The following is a 16688-nucleotide window of genomic DNA, read 5'->3' on the forward strand; positions in this document are numbered from 1 at the left end:
CAAAAAAAAGTCTATAATTAAAATTTTATATGAAGTTCAAGGGTTAAAATAAAATTTTACCCTTTCATTAAACCTATTTATCTTTTCAATTTTATAAAAAAATTATATAAATTTTATGAATTTAAATTTTTTAAAGAAAATATATAAATTAATTATAGTAATATTATAGTAGAATTCAACTTGTTAAAAAATATATATATATAATAAGGACAATTTGGTAAAATATACATTCAAATAATCTGTTATTCCTTTAACCAAATACTGTAATCTTACATTCTTGCTAAACCAACCAAACACAAAATATAATATTCTCAATAATCCTATTTCCCGATAATCTTTTATTCCCACTGATAATCTTACATTCCGTGAATCAAACGCACCGTAGGCTTTTCTTCTAACTTTCTTTTTTCATTTTGCTATGGTTATGAAACCTCACCCACTACCCAAAAACTTCCTGATTCGGCTAAACTCAACAGTAGTAGAGTCAGGAAATGTTTCAAGTTAGCTGAACGGAACTCGACTTTCACCACCGAGTTACGCTGGCTTCGCCACTTTTCTCACCATCGCTTACATCTTGGCCGTAAATGCTTCCATCCTCGCCAACTCAAGCAGTCTTTGCAGCGTCTCCGACTGTATTCCCGTGTTCCGACCCCTTCGTTCCGTTATCCAACTACACCGGGTCGAGTCTCATAGTCATCCAGCCTGGTTCGTCATGCAAATTCGACCCTGTCAACCCGGGTTACGCTTCATGTTTAGAGAAAGTACGTAAAGATCTCATAGTCGCCACTGTTGCTTCTTCTCTCATTGGCTGTTTAATTATGGGTATATTCGCAAATTTACCCCTGGCTTTGGCTCCTGGTATGGGGACAAATGTGTACTTTGCCTACACCGTTGTCGGGTTTCACGGGTCGGGTAATATCTCTTATAAAAGTGCTTTAGCGGCAGTTTTCCTAGAAGGCATAATTTTTTGTTCATTTTAGCAATTGGGTTACGGGCCAAGTTAGCTAAGTTAATACCTAAACCGGTCCGGATCAGTTCGTTCTTGGGTATCAGACTTTTTCTTGCCTTTATCGGGTTACAAAATAAGCAAGGAATCGGGTATAATCCATCGACCCTTGTGACTCTCACCGGGTGCCCCTGCTTTACGGCTACTAAAGGAAGCGTCACTCTAATACCCAAGGGTACCATCTCGAGTGACATTTTTTGTTTATGTGACAGAATGGAAAGTCCCACATTATGGCTTGGAATCGTCGGCTTTGTGATCATAGCTTATTATTTAGTGAAAAATATTAAGGATGCTATGATTTATGGTATTTTATTTGTGATGACCATTTCTTGGTTTCGGGACACTAAAGTGACTGCATTTCCAAACAAGGCTTTCGAAAATTAGCAAAATCGTTTTTCGGTTGGGCCCGGAATTGGGCTTCGGTTCTAAAGATGTGTCGGATTCGGGAGTCGGATACAGTCAAGGAAGGGTTAACACCCTTTAACTTCCCTTTCGGTTCTAAGTAATTTCCAGTTGTCTTTAATTAAGAAAATTATAAGTTTAAATTAAAAGGTAAAATAACGATCCAAAACTTACCTCGGATTGTACTCTTAAGACAATCAAGAAACGTGTTAGATAAAAAATGAAAATAAAAAAATAAAGAAAATAAAAAACGAACGAAGTAAAGGAAATAAAAAGATACAGGAAATAAAAATGGTAAAGATAAAAATGAATACAATAAATAAAAAATAATAATAAAATGAAGAAAAAAGAATAATAATAATAATAATAATAATATATACATAATAAAAAAATAAATAAAAATAAGAAGAAAATGCAAATAGATAAATAAATAAAACAAATATAAAGAAGATAAAAAATAAAGATGAGGAATAAAAATAAAATAAAATAAAGGAAGAAAAAAAGAGTAAAAATAGGAATAAGTAAACTAGAATAATAATAATAATAATGATAATAATACTAATAATAATGAAAACAGTAAATAAAGAATAATAAATGAAACTAAAAATAAAAGGGTATAAGAATAATAAATAAAATATATGTATATATATATATGTAATAATAAAATATAATATTTACAACAAATAAAAAATAAATGAAAAAATGTATATATAATAATAATAACGTATAGATACATATAAAATTAAATAGTAGAGAGAAAAAAGATTTATAATAATAGTAGGGAAATGTAATAATAAAAGATAAAAAATATAAAATATAAAAATAATAGATATGTATATATATAATAATATACAAATATAAAAAATATGATAATAATTAATAATAAAAAGAGCTAATTTAAAATAAAATCGAAATTAAAAGGCCAAATTAGAAAAGAAATTGATGCAAAAGTAAAATTTGGGGTCAAAATAAAATGTTCAAAAACACGCAGGTCTGGTGACCCGGGTCGGGTCGACAAACGGGTTTTATGGGCCATGTATAAGGGCTAATTTTTTTTAAGGTTCTCATTTCTCTCCTCTAAGCCAAAAGCATTCCCCATTCTTCAACATTTCCTCTCAAATGTTTATCAGTAAGATGAATAGCCACCGCCTTTTCCAAAAATAGGCCACACGTCGCCTCGCCGACTGCCGTTGAACGGTACCGGTCGTCGTTCATCGGCGGTGATATTATTTTTTTTATTTTTCAAAAGCTTTTCGAACCCTTGTTTCGAAAGTTCAAACCTTTTTTAAAAACGAGCCTCAGGGGAGCGTATATCTAAGAGAGAAGATCTCGATTTCCCCCTATGTTTATCGGCTCAAAAAATTCATTGATTTTCGAATAAAAAAAAAGATCGAAAGCCCAAACAACATGCAAGTACCGAAATCAAAAGAAAAAGGTGAGGTCTTTGCCCTTTTTATTTTTCTTCGAAGTGTTACAAGTGCTCGGTTTTGTGTACTTCCTTTGTGTTCTTCGTATTTTCAGTGTGATTTTTCGCGTATGCGTGTGTGTATCCCCGTTACATGTTGATTTTACAAGCTTATTTATAATGTGAAATGAATCCTATTTTTAGGAGTTTGAATCCTAATAAAAGACTAATGCTTGTGTTTGCTTTCTTGTTGGATTGTCCGAGGAAGTCGGCGTGGAGCTCGGGTTGTTGGAGGGCTAGAACGTGCGTGGAGAGTCCTTGTTGGGACGGGTTTCTCCTGTTGCGGCGATGGAGGTGGGTTTGCTAGGGTTCTGGAAACCCTAGCCCGGGTATGGTTCCCGGGTCTAGTTCGGGGCTCCATTAGATCATTGTTGTTGGGTGTTGGGCTATTAAACTTGGGCCACTATTGGGCTTTTTTTATTTACATTTGGGCCCTGTAAAAAATAAATATAAACATTATTATTATATAATATAATTTGTAATTATACAGTATAATAATGCAAATCGGTCGAAATTTGGTGTCTGCACAAGAAAATCATCGACATTCACTTGATAGAAATTATAGCCGAGGCATTGAGTTTTAACAGCACGGATAAAGGTTACTTTTGGGAGGCTTTGGTCACGTTCCTATACGTTGACATATTGGACACAACTGGTACATTATACTCCATGGCCTGAGTCACGGGTTAGAACAGCGATTTCGAGGGTCAGTAATTCACCTTCATGTTGGACGCAAAGTTATTCGTCATGGGATCATTGCTTGGGACATCACCAGTGACAATATTCATCGAATCGTCGACATTGATACGAGAAGGGTGACGGATGGGGCTAACTGCTCTTACAGTGGCGGTTACTTCTTGCTAGCGTTTTTCTTCACTCCTCTCCTGGCATTGATATCGGCATGGGCGTTGGGGTTGCCGTTGATATTGGTGGGAGTGTCGACGATGAGAGCGGTGGTGGAGATAGAGTAGGATGATATGAGGCAGGCAATCCCTGCTTTTGTGACATTGATATTGATGCCATGGACATATTCGATAGCATACGAGCTGATTGATGGGATTGGAACATACGTGGTGTTGCACAGTGGGGATTGGGCGGCGGAACAATTGCTGACAACTGACGTCGTGAAAAGGAGAGGGAGTGCGGTCAACGGAGCACATGAACAACCAATAGCTGACCAAAGTGTAAAACCAGTTGAATTTGATAATGTTTAGGTCTGATTTGAAACATGTCTTTTGTTTTGTCTCATAGACTATATTTGTAGGAGGAAAGAAAAAATGGATTCACATTTCACATACAAAGTTAATCAATAGTAAATACTTTTACCCATCAAGCTTAGAAAAATGAAATATTAATCTATTTAAAAATTTTGGTTTCGAAATATGTGTTGTCAATGGGTTAAGAAATTTTGAACAAAAATATTATTTTGTAACAACTCTAGTCTATTAAAAAATATTAAATTCTTTTTTTATATTTTCTTTCTTGGCTAAAATATTAAAAAGAATCCTTTAATTATTTTGATTTTCTTAAACCAACCCCTATTATTCACATAGAGACATAGTAGGGTTGAATCTTGAGAGGGCAAATTGTATAATGACCTAAAAGTTATTTAAACAAAAAACTGAGGGAAATGCTTAATTTTACTCATATTCAAACTTGTAGGTCCTAAAATTGCATTAAGCCAAAAATTTGAGGGAGAGGGCATTGCCCCACCCTTATTATACGTGGATCCACATTCAAATTAGTATTATGTTCAATTCGAAATTTATGTTGGGTTGTGCCATAATAGTTTTTTTAGTTAAATACCCCAGTCCCATTGAATTTGTTCACTATTGACTATTTTTAGTTAATTTTTCTAACTTTAACTCATTATTATTTAAAATTTATTATTGATAAAAATATGAAAATATATATTTTAAAAATATTAAATCAAGTACTTCGCAAATATATATTTTATAAAATTTAATTATTTAAAATATTTAAAATAATCATGGTTAATTTTTTTACTTTTTAAAAGTCAATAATAGATACATTTAGTAAGACGGACGGAGTATAAATCTAGGTTTCATTCTGCTATGTCATATTAAATTTACTCTGATTATTTTTCTACTTGTAGTTCTATTGCAATTGTACTTATATCATATATCTTAGATATTTACTATCAATAATTTATTTTTGCTCCTTTAATATAAAACCATATGTCCGTCTCTGTTTGTATCAACTTAAAAAAGTTGAAAGGTTAGTTCTGTGTGTAGTAAAAGTATAGGGGGTCTTTCTAAATAAAGGGTAAAGTTTGAGGGTTGTTATATTATTTTAGCATATTTTTATATATAATTAGTGTTAAATAAAATGAGAATATTAATTATACTTTGTCTAAAAATGAAAACTTGCTTGGATCTTTTTAATTATTCCCTTAGAATACTTTCTCAACTAAGTAAAGGAAAGCAGCTTTCTATTTTGTTATCTTCAATTTGAAAAAATTGTCAAATAATTGGGACAACTCATTTTAGTCAAACAGATTTTCCAACTTGAGCAAATTCGATGGTGCTGCATTATGCGGATACCTTTTACTTACACTATTATAATTATTGCCATTTTAAATCGATTGCAAGAAATGGTAAACTACACGGCTATACCTCAATTATCAATTTTGTTCTATTTTGGTCCCAACTATTTTTATTTTAAAATCATATCTAACATTTAGTTTTGATTTCATTTTGGTCATCCGCAGTTAAAAAATTAACGATGATGCTGACATCTCACCATAAGATAATGTCATGTCATTGTTGAAAAAAATAAAATTACTACGTCAACAGTTCTGTTAATTTTTAATGATTTGTGACCAAAATAAAATCAAAACTGAACATTAGGTATGATTTTGAAATAAAATAGTCAGATAACCAAAACAAAACAAAAGTGATAATCGTGATACTAAATGTATAGTTTATCCAAAAATATGATGGTTATTATTATTATTTTTAAATTTAGTGAGGTCCGATCCAGGATGCAAAGTTACTCAACAAAGAATATGCGTGTCAAGGAACTTAACATGAAGATGGAGGAGATGTAACTAAGGCATGAAGAAGAGATGAGCCACACTCGAGCTTGGAACCTTAAGTTAGGAGACCATATCTTGCAACTCAAAGAAGCTATATGACAAGAGAAAGTACACCAAAATCGATGAATTAAAGACTTTCTCGTGAAGAGAACAAAGCCTTGAGAGGACATATCATAAGGATGGAAGATAAATTCCAATAATTTCAGATTCGAGTCACTAACTTGGAGAAAGAAATCAATATATCAATGCTGGATGGAAAAACACCTCATAGCATCATCAAACGGTGGTTGCAGAGCGTGAGCGAATGATGGGAAAAATGATAGCTCAGATGGGAGATGTAGCTCGCTACATATGGGAATTAGATAATAGGGCAGAAATTATTTCAGTTCTTACTAGTCCAGTTTCTAATTATGGAAAGGTCATTGAGCTTATTAACGAAATTGTGGAATTGAATATGAGGGCTAGGCCTTATCTGTAATCAAACTACTTTGTAATGGTTAAAACTTTTTGTCCAATGAAAGTTGTTCTATGATGTTTTCTATTGGGGATCAATTCCTTTTACATTGATTTTTTACATTTCCATAAGCATTCATGCATTCATTTATCGATAATTCATCATACATGATGTGCATTCATGTTTAAAAGGGTAATAAAAATTAATTTGTTAAAGATTATGTGAAAGAAGATACTAGAAGAAAAAACAGGACGACATCGTAACACTCGAGGTAAAAAATGGAGGAAAAATTTGAACAGTTAAAGAAAGAGATGCAAAAGATTCTACTGAAGATGCAACATGATTGGGAAGCGAAAATGGAGTAGACACAAAAATCTACTGCATATAGCATTATGCAAAATAATTCTAGCATGGTGGATCAGATTGTCGCAAAGTTATCTAGAATGATTGTGGAGAAAAGAAAAGAGTCGGTTGTTGCTCTAGTTGAAACTTCTGAATGTGTTGCACCTCCATAGGCCCCAAGACTTGTCATCACGTTTGAGAAGTCTGTTAGGTCATCTGCTATCAAAGCTCAAACGACCTTAATAAATCCTCAAATCAATCCGAATGAGTACACGGTACCAGACCTTGATGAGATGGAAAAGGCTAAGAATGAGATAACAGAGTATTTGAAGGATTGAAATAAAGGTTTCCTTAAAGAAATGAGATGACGGAGTTCCCAAGAGGCAGACTCAACTGAATTGAGCTTAGTACCTGATTTAATACTGTCCCCTAAGTTTAAAATGCCAGAGTTTGAAAAGTATGAGGTTAAGACCTATCCTGTTGCACGCTTGACAATGTTTATCAGAAGAATGACAGGTTTTGTTAAAGACGATAAGCTTTTGATTCACTATTTTCACGCAAGCATAACTAGGACTACTGCAAGATGGCACAATCAATTAAGCCGAGCACAAATAGGATCCTGGAAAGATTTGGCTAATGCATTCAAGAAGCAATATCAACATGTTATTGACATGATGTCTGATAGGTCACTTTCCAAAATATAGAGATGCATCATAATGAAAGCTTCTGTCAATACGCTTAACATTAGAGTGATATTACTGCTCAGGTCCACCATCTGTTGGTTGTAAGAGAATTTATAATAATGTTCATAGATACACTGAAGTCTCTTTACATTGATCATATGCTAGGGATCACTACAAAAGTTTCTTTGACATAGTCATGTGTACAGAAATGATTGAGTGAGCACTGAAGAAGGGCCAAATTACTGGTGGAAAAGACTCGACAAAGAAACCCTTCATGAAAAAGAAGAAAGGAGAAGTAAACAATGTAAATATTTATGTGAACAAACCGAAAACTAGAGGTTCCAGTTCACAGAGTACAACAAAGCATGAAAACTACAATGAGAAGATGTCATTCACACCTATTCTGATGACATATAGCGAGCTCTTCCAGGGTTTGGTCAAAGAACATGTTGTAGCTCCAAAGTATGTAAACCATTTTGAATCACCGTATCTAAAATGGTGCAATAAAAATGAGACTTGTAAGTACCACGTTAATATTTAGGGCATAACATTGAAAATTGCCCTTCTTTCAAAAGGGTAGTGGAGCATTTGATTAAGAGAAAGTTGGTATCATTTAATGACTCGAAAATGCCTTGTGCAGCTGCAGATCCACTTCAAAACCATCAAAATCAAGGATTCAACGCCATTGATGAAGGTCGAAGAATTAAAACAAGGTGGAAGAGATTAAGACACTGTTAAGTTGGGTGTATAAATAAATGGTCAGAAGAAGATTATTAAGTTCGAAGGAAGAATCCGCTGATGAGAAATCCAAGTAGTTTTATGAATATTATGGTGAGTCTGATTACCAAATCCAGACTTGTACAAAGTTCAAAAGGTTGGTCCAAAGACTGATGGACACCAAAGAAATGCAATTTTTTGATGATAGTCTTATGAATGGTGAAGGAAATGTGAACGCAACTGAATAGAATGTGGAAAAGGTTGAAAAAAAGATAAGGAAACCAGTGTTGGTTATATCCAAGCCAAACTATAAGATGAAAAAGGACAGGCGATGCCAAATTTTTTTATACAAACACTAACATCGTTTGTATATACAAGCAACGAAAGGTTTCATGGAATTACACATGCCAAATTAACACTCCTGAAGATAAGAAAGATGAAGTTTATGAAGTTGGGGGCTTCACCAGGATTGATAGATGTTATACACATGGCTTAGCTGAAAAGAAGAGGGTTGTAGTGATGAGTGAACTCAAGAATAGGGTGAACGAGTCTGTTCACACTGAGGAGGGTCATGAGTTCCTAAAATTTTTGAAGCACAGTGAATACAACATTGTGGATCAGATCCAAAGGACCCTATAATAAATCTCAATGTTTTCTCTCCTTCTGCATTCAGAGGTACATCGAAACACGTTGTTGAAAGTGTTAAATGAGACTTTCATGTCGAAAGATATACCAATTGAGCACGTTGATAGATTAGTGAATCACATTGATGCCGATAATTCTATCTACTTTTATGATGATGAAATACTTGAAGAAGGAAAAGATAGATGCAAAGCGTTACACATAACCGCCAATTACAAAGGGGTCATTTTATCGGGAGTGTTAATAGACAATGGATCAGCTTTGAATGTTATGCCCTGGATAACATTAAACAGACTCTCTATGGACATATGACAGTTTGTGGAAATATTGTTCGTGCGTTTAATGGTACCGAGATGAACATTATGGATAAGATAACAATTCATCTCGAAGTTGGTCCAGTTGTATTTGAAGTAGAGTTTGTAGTCTTAGACATTCATTTGAACTACAACTGTCTGTTAGGAAGGTCATGGATATATATGACTGGGGAAGATCCTTCGTTATTGCACCATAAGCTTCGATTCATTTCTGAAGGAACCTTGGTGACCATCAAAGTTGAGGAGGAGATTATAGGTTCCATCACTATCGGTGCACCATATATGGAAGTGAAGGAGAATGTGTTGGAATCCTCATTCCAATCGTTAGAATTTGTCAATTCGACCTTTGTTTTTAAAGGAAACAAGTTACCCTCTCTAAGACTATCAAAAAGCACGATAATGAAGTTGAAGGAAACTATAGCTTGGGGAGCTGAAGTTGGGAAAGGGTTTGGCAAGAGGTTGTAAGGAATTACTGATTTCGGCCTTGGTACCTAAAAAGAATTACTTTGGAATTGGGTATAAACCCTCATATCAGGATAGAGTCAAAGATGACTAAAAGCTTAAGGAAAGAAGGAAGGTGAGGGAAAGTGGTCAAGATGTTGCATAAGGAACTATAGTCATACCGCCCATTACCAAACTTTTGTGTCTGGAGGTTTTGTGGTTGATACGCTAGAGTACCCATGGGTTGATGAAGAGGCTGCCAAGGTTGAGGTTATGATGGAAAGCTTGAGCATCAATGCTATAACAGACGATTCAGTTGCAGAATGCTCTCAAGTTGCGATCAGTCCTTGTCTTCCTGGATACTTCATGGACAATTACACTATTTAAGAACTCCCTACATTCTACAAGTATATTTCAGAGTAATGTATAATAACAATCTTGTCATCTTTTGACCCTAGTATATTAGGGATCTTTTTCTAAAAGAAAAATTATTATTCGTCATTACTTTAATGAAATGATGCATTTTGTTCATTCTTATCATGGAAAATATTTCTCTTTAATTCTTTATTACCGTACTATGACAATTCTTTCATTAAATAAAATAAAATTCATGTCCATAGCATGATATATTTTTTCCATTTGCAGATATCCATATATAAACTGCTCGAATAATGATATCTACGAACCAAAAGTTAATTTTGAAATGATATGTGTCTAGAGGAATCTTAAGGTTATAAGGATGATGAGGAATTTGAATTAAGCCCTGAATTTTTCAGATTAATTGAACAAGAATATAAGCAGATTTTGCCCCACTAAGAGACTACTGAGACAATAAACTTAGGGACAGAAGAAGACAGAAAAAAGGTTAAGATTGGCACCCCACTCTCATCAGAAATAAGACAATACCTCATAAATCTATTACATGAGTTCAAGGATGTTTTTTCCCGTTCATATCAGGATATGCCTGGTCTAGATACGGACATTGTTGTACATAAGTTACCAATAAATCCATGATGCAAGCCAATACAATAGAAGCTTTGAAGAATGAGGCCAGACATGCTACTAAAAAAGGAAGAATTGAAGAAACAATTCAGTGTTGGATTTCTACAGGTGACTAAATACCCCGAATGAGTAGCCAATATTATGCCAGTCCCAAAGAAAGTTGAAAATGTCCAAATGTGTTGACTACCGAGATCTCAATCATGTGAGTCCTAAAGAAAACTTCCCTATTCGCCATATCGATACCCTGATTGATAATATAGTTAGGCATGCTATTTTCTCTTTCATGGATGGCTTCTCAGGGTACAACCAAATCAAGATGGACCCTGAAGACATAGAGAAGACAATGTTTATGAAAATGTGGGGCACATTTTGTTACAATGTGATGCCATTCGGATTAAAGAATATAGGGGAAACATATCAGTGAATGATGGTCACTTTGTTCCATGATATGATGCTCAAATAAATAGAGGTATATGTGGATGACAGTTTTTCAAATCACAAACCAAAGAAGAACATATTTCATAAGTTAAGAAAGTACCAATTGAAGTTTAATCCGACCAAATGCACATTTGGAGGCACTTCAGGCAAGTTGCTAGGGTTCGTAGTTAGTGAAATGGGGATAAATATTGATCTAGACATAGTTAAAGCAATCCAAGAATTGCCACTACCAAAAACTCCAAAAGAAGTATGAGGATTCTTAGGGAGGCTAAATTACATTTCCAGGTTTATCTCCCAGTTAACTGAGAAATGTGATTCAATCTTTTACTTGCTACGAAGATAAAACCTCGAAATATGGGATGAAAATTGTCAAGAAGGTTTTGATAAAGTAAAGCATTATCATAAAATGCCCTAGTTGTAATGCCACCAATCCCAGACAAACCGTTGATCATTTACTTAGTGGTCTTTGAAAATTTGATGGGATGTGTACTAGCACAACATGATAAAAATGGGAGGAAAGAACGAGCCATTTATTATTTTATTAAAAAAGCCCCAACAGATAAAGTTTGGAAGTTGAATTTAATTATTTCTTCAAATGCCCTGGGGCATGGAATTGGAGTAGTATTGGTTTCACCTGAAGGGGATCGTTATCATTTTACCAGTAGGGATGCCTTTGAATATAAAAACAACATGGATGAGTATGAAGCATGTATCATGGGGATTCGAGCCATAATTTTTTGCAAATTCAAAATTCTAAAAGTGTTTGGTGATTTTGCATTAGTCATTTATTAGCTTCGTGGAGAATGAATGACTAGAGATTCTAAGCTCACTGTTGTAAAGTCGAGGAAGATGAAGATGATGGTCTCCCATTGTATTATGATATCATTCAGTATGTCAAAATCGAACTTACCCAGCCAAAGCCACTGAAAATGACAAATGAACCCTGAGAAGATTGACTTTAGGGTATGTACTCGACGGGGATATTTTGTACAAGAAAGGAAAAATCATATATTGTTGAGATGCTTGGACAAAAAGGAGTCCAAGAAAATACTTGTAGAAGTTCATGAAGGAATCTATGGAACATATGCCAATGGTTTCACAATGGCCAAGTAAATCATGAGATTTGGGTACTACTGGTCTACAATGGAATGGATTACATTAATTATACCCACAAATGTCACAAATATAAGATTTATGGTGATAAAATTCATGTGTCTCATTAACCTGACTACACCCTGACCCTTCCCAATGTGGGTATGGATGTCATCGGACCAATCACACCAAAGGCTTCTAATGGACACTGTTTCATCTTTGTGGCTATAGATTACTTCACCAAGTGGGTCAAAGCTTCATCTTATGCTAATGTTACAAAAGGGGTAGTCTGTAAATTCTTGAAAAAATAGATTATTAGCAGATATAGAACACCAAAAATAATTATTTTAGATAATTCTTTGAATTTGAACAATGATTGGATGACTGAGATCTGCACAAAGTTCAAAATCAAACATCACAATTCAGTTTCTTATCGCCCGAAGCTGAATGGGGCAGTAGAGACGAAAAATAAAAATATAAAAAAGATTGTCACAAAGAAAATTGAGATATAAAGGGATTGTAATGAAAAGTTTTCCTTTACTCTACTTGCTTATCGCACTTCTGTTCACACATCGGCAAGGACAACGCCATTCTCACTAGTTTATGGGATGAAAGCAGTGTTACCCATTGAAGTGAAAATTCTTTCTTTGAGAGTACTCATGGAGCTTAAATTAGAGGAGGTTGATTGGGTCCAGAAAAGGTTTGGTCAATTAAATTCAATTGAAGAAAAAAGGTTGAGAGTCATTTGTCATAGCCAAATATATCAGAAGAGAATGATGCGAGCATATGACAAGAAGATCAAACTATGTAAATTTCATGAGGGAGATGTAGTCCTGAAAAAGATTATTCGTATGTAAAAAGACTTTCGAGGGAAGTGGATGCCAAATTGGGAAGGTCCTTATGTCGTGAAAAAGGCCTTTTCCAGTAGTGCTCTGATTTTGACTAAAATGGATGGAGATGTGTTGCATAATCCTATGAATTCTGATTCAGTCAAGCGATACTACACATGAATAAGAAAAGATAAAATTTAAGTAAAAATAAAAGAAAAGGAGGGTTCAAAATGAAAATCCAAAAATGAGCGTCTTGAAACCAAAAGAACATTCAAGCTGAAAATCCACAAAGGACGGCTCGAATATTCAGGATTAGGTTAATGAATGACGGATTCCCTTGGAAGCCTGATAATTAAGGGAGAAGTTTTCATACTCATCTATCCTTAGTATGATTTGAATCCTCTAGACACATGTTAACCTTTAGAAAAGACTGCTGGTGAGAAGATAAAATGGGTCTTGCTTTTGATATCAGGGTATTTGGTTTTTGTTCTTTTGTAATGTTTGCCCACTCTTTGAAAGAAACTTTACCCAAAAGGATTGCACTTCCTTATCTTTTGTTAATAAAATCAATTGATTATATTTTATTATTTCTTTTCATAATCATCATGGAATTAAATATTGATTAATAAATTTTTTCTATATAAAAAGATATTATTCCTTGCTTTGAGAATAGTTTAGGGATATGGGGATTTCAAAACAGGTATTTGTCGAGAAGCATGGATGAATGTATCCCTTCAGTATTTCAGTGTAAAAGATCAGAATTAGAACAGAAGTGGTCTCAATCCATCCAATTTTTTGAAGAAAATCCATCAAAATGAAAGTAGTCTTGGCATGGCCTCACCTTCGAAGTAAATTTGAATAAGAAGATATATCGGGTATGATCTCAATCAATCAAATCATTTTAAAAAGTGTTGACCTTCAGAAGGATTATGGTTCCTGGAAAAAATCAGAAGCAATAATAGGTCGAGTGGTCATCGTAGCTAAGCACCGATAGTACAGGGACCAAAACCAAAGAGCACATGCCAGAATTGAAAACTAATTCCCAGAGACGTTGAAGTCTCAATTTTTTAGATTAAATCACATTAAAATGCATCGAGCATTCATCATATCAAATTTCATTTGATCATCTTTAGGACATATTACATGTAACACATATGGAATCATGTCATAAGATCTTTTCAAACAGGATACGGAAAACCTATCTCAGTAATAGATCACCCGAATAACGACTTAACATCCTTCAGAGGAAGGAGTAAGATCGTCCATGACTCAGCTTCTTTCAGAGGAAAGAGTGATATCATCACCAGATTCACCATCATTCAGTAAAAGAAGTGGATCACCCTGAATCACGACTTAACATCATATAGATGGAGTAAGATCGTTCCATGACTTAACGTCTTCCATTGGAAAGAGTGAGATCATCACCAAATTCAACATCCTTTAGTAAAATGAGTGTATCACCCCGAATCATGACATATAATCCTTCAGAGAAAGGAGTAAGATCGTTCCACAACTCAACATTTTTCATAAGAAAAAGTGAGATCGTCACCAGATTCATCATCCTTTAGTAAAAGGAGTGGATCACCCCAAATTACAACTTAGCATCCTTCAGATGAAAGTGTAAGATCGTTACAGGACTCAGCGTCTTTTAGAAGAAAGAGTAAGATCGTTACATGACTCAGCGTCTTTCAGAAGAAAGGGTGAGATCATAACTAGATTAAGAGCGATCATCAAAAAAAAAAATAGTTTCTTCATTCTTTGACCCATCATACGACAATGAATAAAGAGGGACAGCTGTAGACATTATATTTTGTCCAAGGCCCAATTTAATTTTTCATTTAGTCCTTCCTTTTACACTTTCGTTTTATTTCATTAAGTTTAAGAATTAGCATGCTAGAGTTTGTTAATAAATGAATTAATAATCAATAATTTACGATCACTAGTTTTTATTTGTTTGTGCAAGCTCGTTAACCACCTTTATATATATGTGTATATTAAAACATGGCTATTTGTTTTATTAATTAAAGGTTATACTAGTCGCTTAATATATATATATATTAACTCATTGTTTATTTACATATTAGAAGCCAAACTACAGAGTGTCCAATAGGCCCACAAGGGCCAAAGCCAAAGGTAGCTAAGGTTTTCACCTTAGCCAGGCACCGCACATATGGGAACCATCGGATTTGGACTCATCCTACGATCCAGATCACTTGAAGCTACGAGTTCAATCTAAACCCTTCAGTCGTAGCATGCTACCAGCCGTTGGATCTGTGCACGATCCAACAATCCAAATGAGAAGATTTTCTGGAAATGTAGACAAGTTGCACCGCCGCCTCGGCCGAGCCCCTTACAATCACTGTCGCCTCTATCGAGCCTCTCCCATTACTCTGACGCCGCCATTTCAACCAGCCGTCATAGATCAATCAAAAAAGGAGGACCAAAGGCAGTCAAAAAAATATAACAATAAACAAAATACAAATTCACTTGCAAAATTGAAATCCAGAGAAAAATCGAGGCACAGTCAAAGATTGAAATAGGATAATCACACCCTATGATTCGGGGTACACAAGTCATCATCAAATCAACCATCAACATGCAAGAAGATAAAAATAGGGAAGAGACTGAACCAGAAGGGTTAAAAAATGAAAAGAGAGGAGAAAATGAGAGAATAGAGAAAAAGAAAAAAGAAAGGAAGAAAGCTCATCGTTTGGAGTCAAACTACCCTTATTCGTTGACGTTGTGGGATCCCTAAGACATTAAAGGTAGTCTTTTTTTCATTGTGGGTTTCAGTTTAGGAGAAAGGGAGGGTTGAGTCCATAGTTTGAGAGTTTGGCTTGCTTAGAGTTTCAAAAAGTGGAGACTAGGAGGCTACGGAGGTCACCGGACCCTCATGGGGGCTTTTCGAGACAATGGTCGGAAAGAAAGTCTCTTAATCTCTGAGTTGAGAGAAAGAAAATGACAGATAGAGAGATAGGAAGAGGAAAGAGAGTGAAAACGGCATGAGAGGGAAAATGGGAAGACTAGGATTTATTAGTTATAATAAGGTATTTAAATAAAATCCAAAATGATGTCATTTCAAAGGGTTAGGGTTCTGCATGGAGCGCTTGGTCCAATTGTATAAGGAGGAGTCTTGATTTTGTAAAGTTTTATTCTGATCACTAAATATAATTTTTATCGATTATGTTTCGAGCCTTAAATTTGGCTTCACGTTCATTTTGGACACTATTTGCATACGGTTGTGTTATGGTTTAATGCTTATTTTCTATGATTAATTTGCAGTTCATCATGTTTTAGTCCTTCATGCTTGCTTTCGGATGTTAGATCTCTAATTTTTATTTTAGTCTCTAAGTTTAGTTATTATTTCATTTTAGTCACTTTATTAGGTTTAATGTCTGATGGGTTCTTTGGTCTTATTGCAGATTAAATCTTATTGTTCTATTTTCTTTCTAATATAACCCCTATATTTATTACTCGATGGTGGTTCTGTTTATTCCAAATTTTAGCATATGTTATTTTAATTCGTTCTAGCTTTATATTATAATATATATATATATATATATATATATATATATTATACATCTTATATTGCATACAAATATTGAGTTATTTATTTATTTGTTCATCGTTATGTATTTATATATATATCTTACATTTTACTTGTGCATGTATATTTTAATTTTTATTAAACACTCGATTTTATTTGGTAAAATTTTAAGTGTTTTGCTCAAATACATTTTCAAGAACACTCGTCGTATAATGGGCCTGAAAAAACCACTATATAAGAGGAGTGCGATTCGAC

General features: G+C 34.3%; 1 pseudogene; it reads left to right on the forward strand.

Moving 5' to 3' along the window:
• Positions 1-418: 418 nt before the first annotated feature.
• LOC120129439 lies at positions 419-4087 on the forward strand (annotated as a pseudogene).
• Positions 4088-16688: the final 12601 nt, after the last annotated feature.

This window comes from Hibiscus syriacus, unplaced genomic scaffold (genome assembly GCF_006381635.1).
Source record: "Hibiscus syriacus cultivar Baekdansim isolate YM2019G1 unplaced genomic scaffold, ASM638163v2 tig00110500_pilon, whole genome shotgun sequence".
In the NCBI taxonomy this organism is placed as follows: domain Eukaryota; kingdom Viridiplantae; phylum Streptophyta; class Magnoliopsida; order Malvales; family Malvaceae; genus Hibiscus; species Hibiscus syriacus.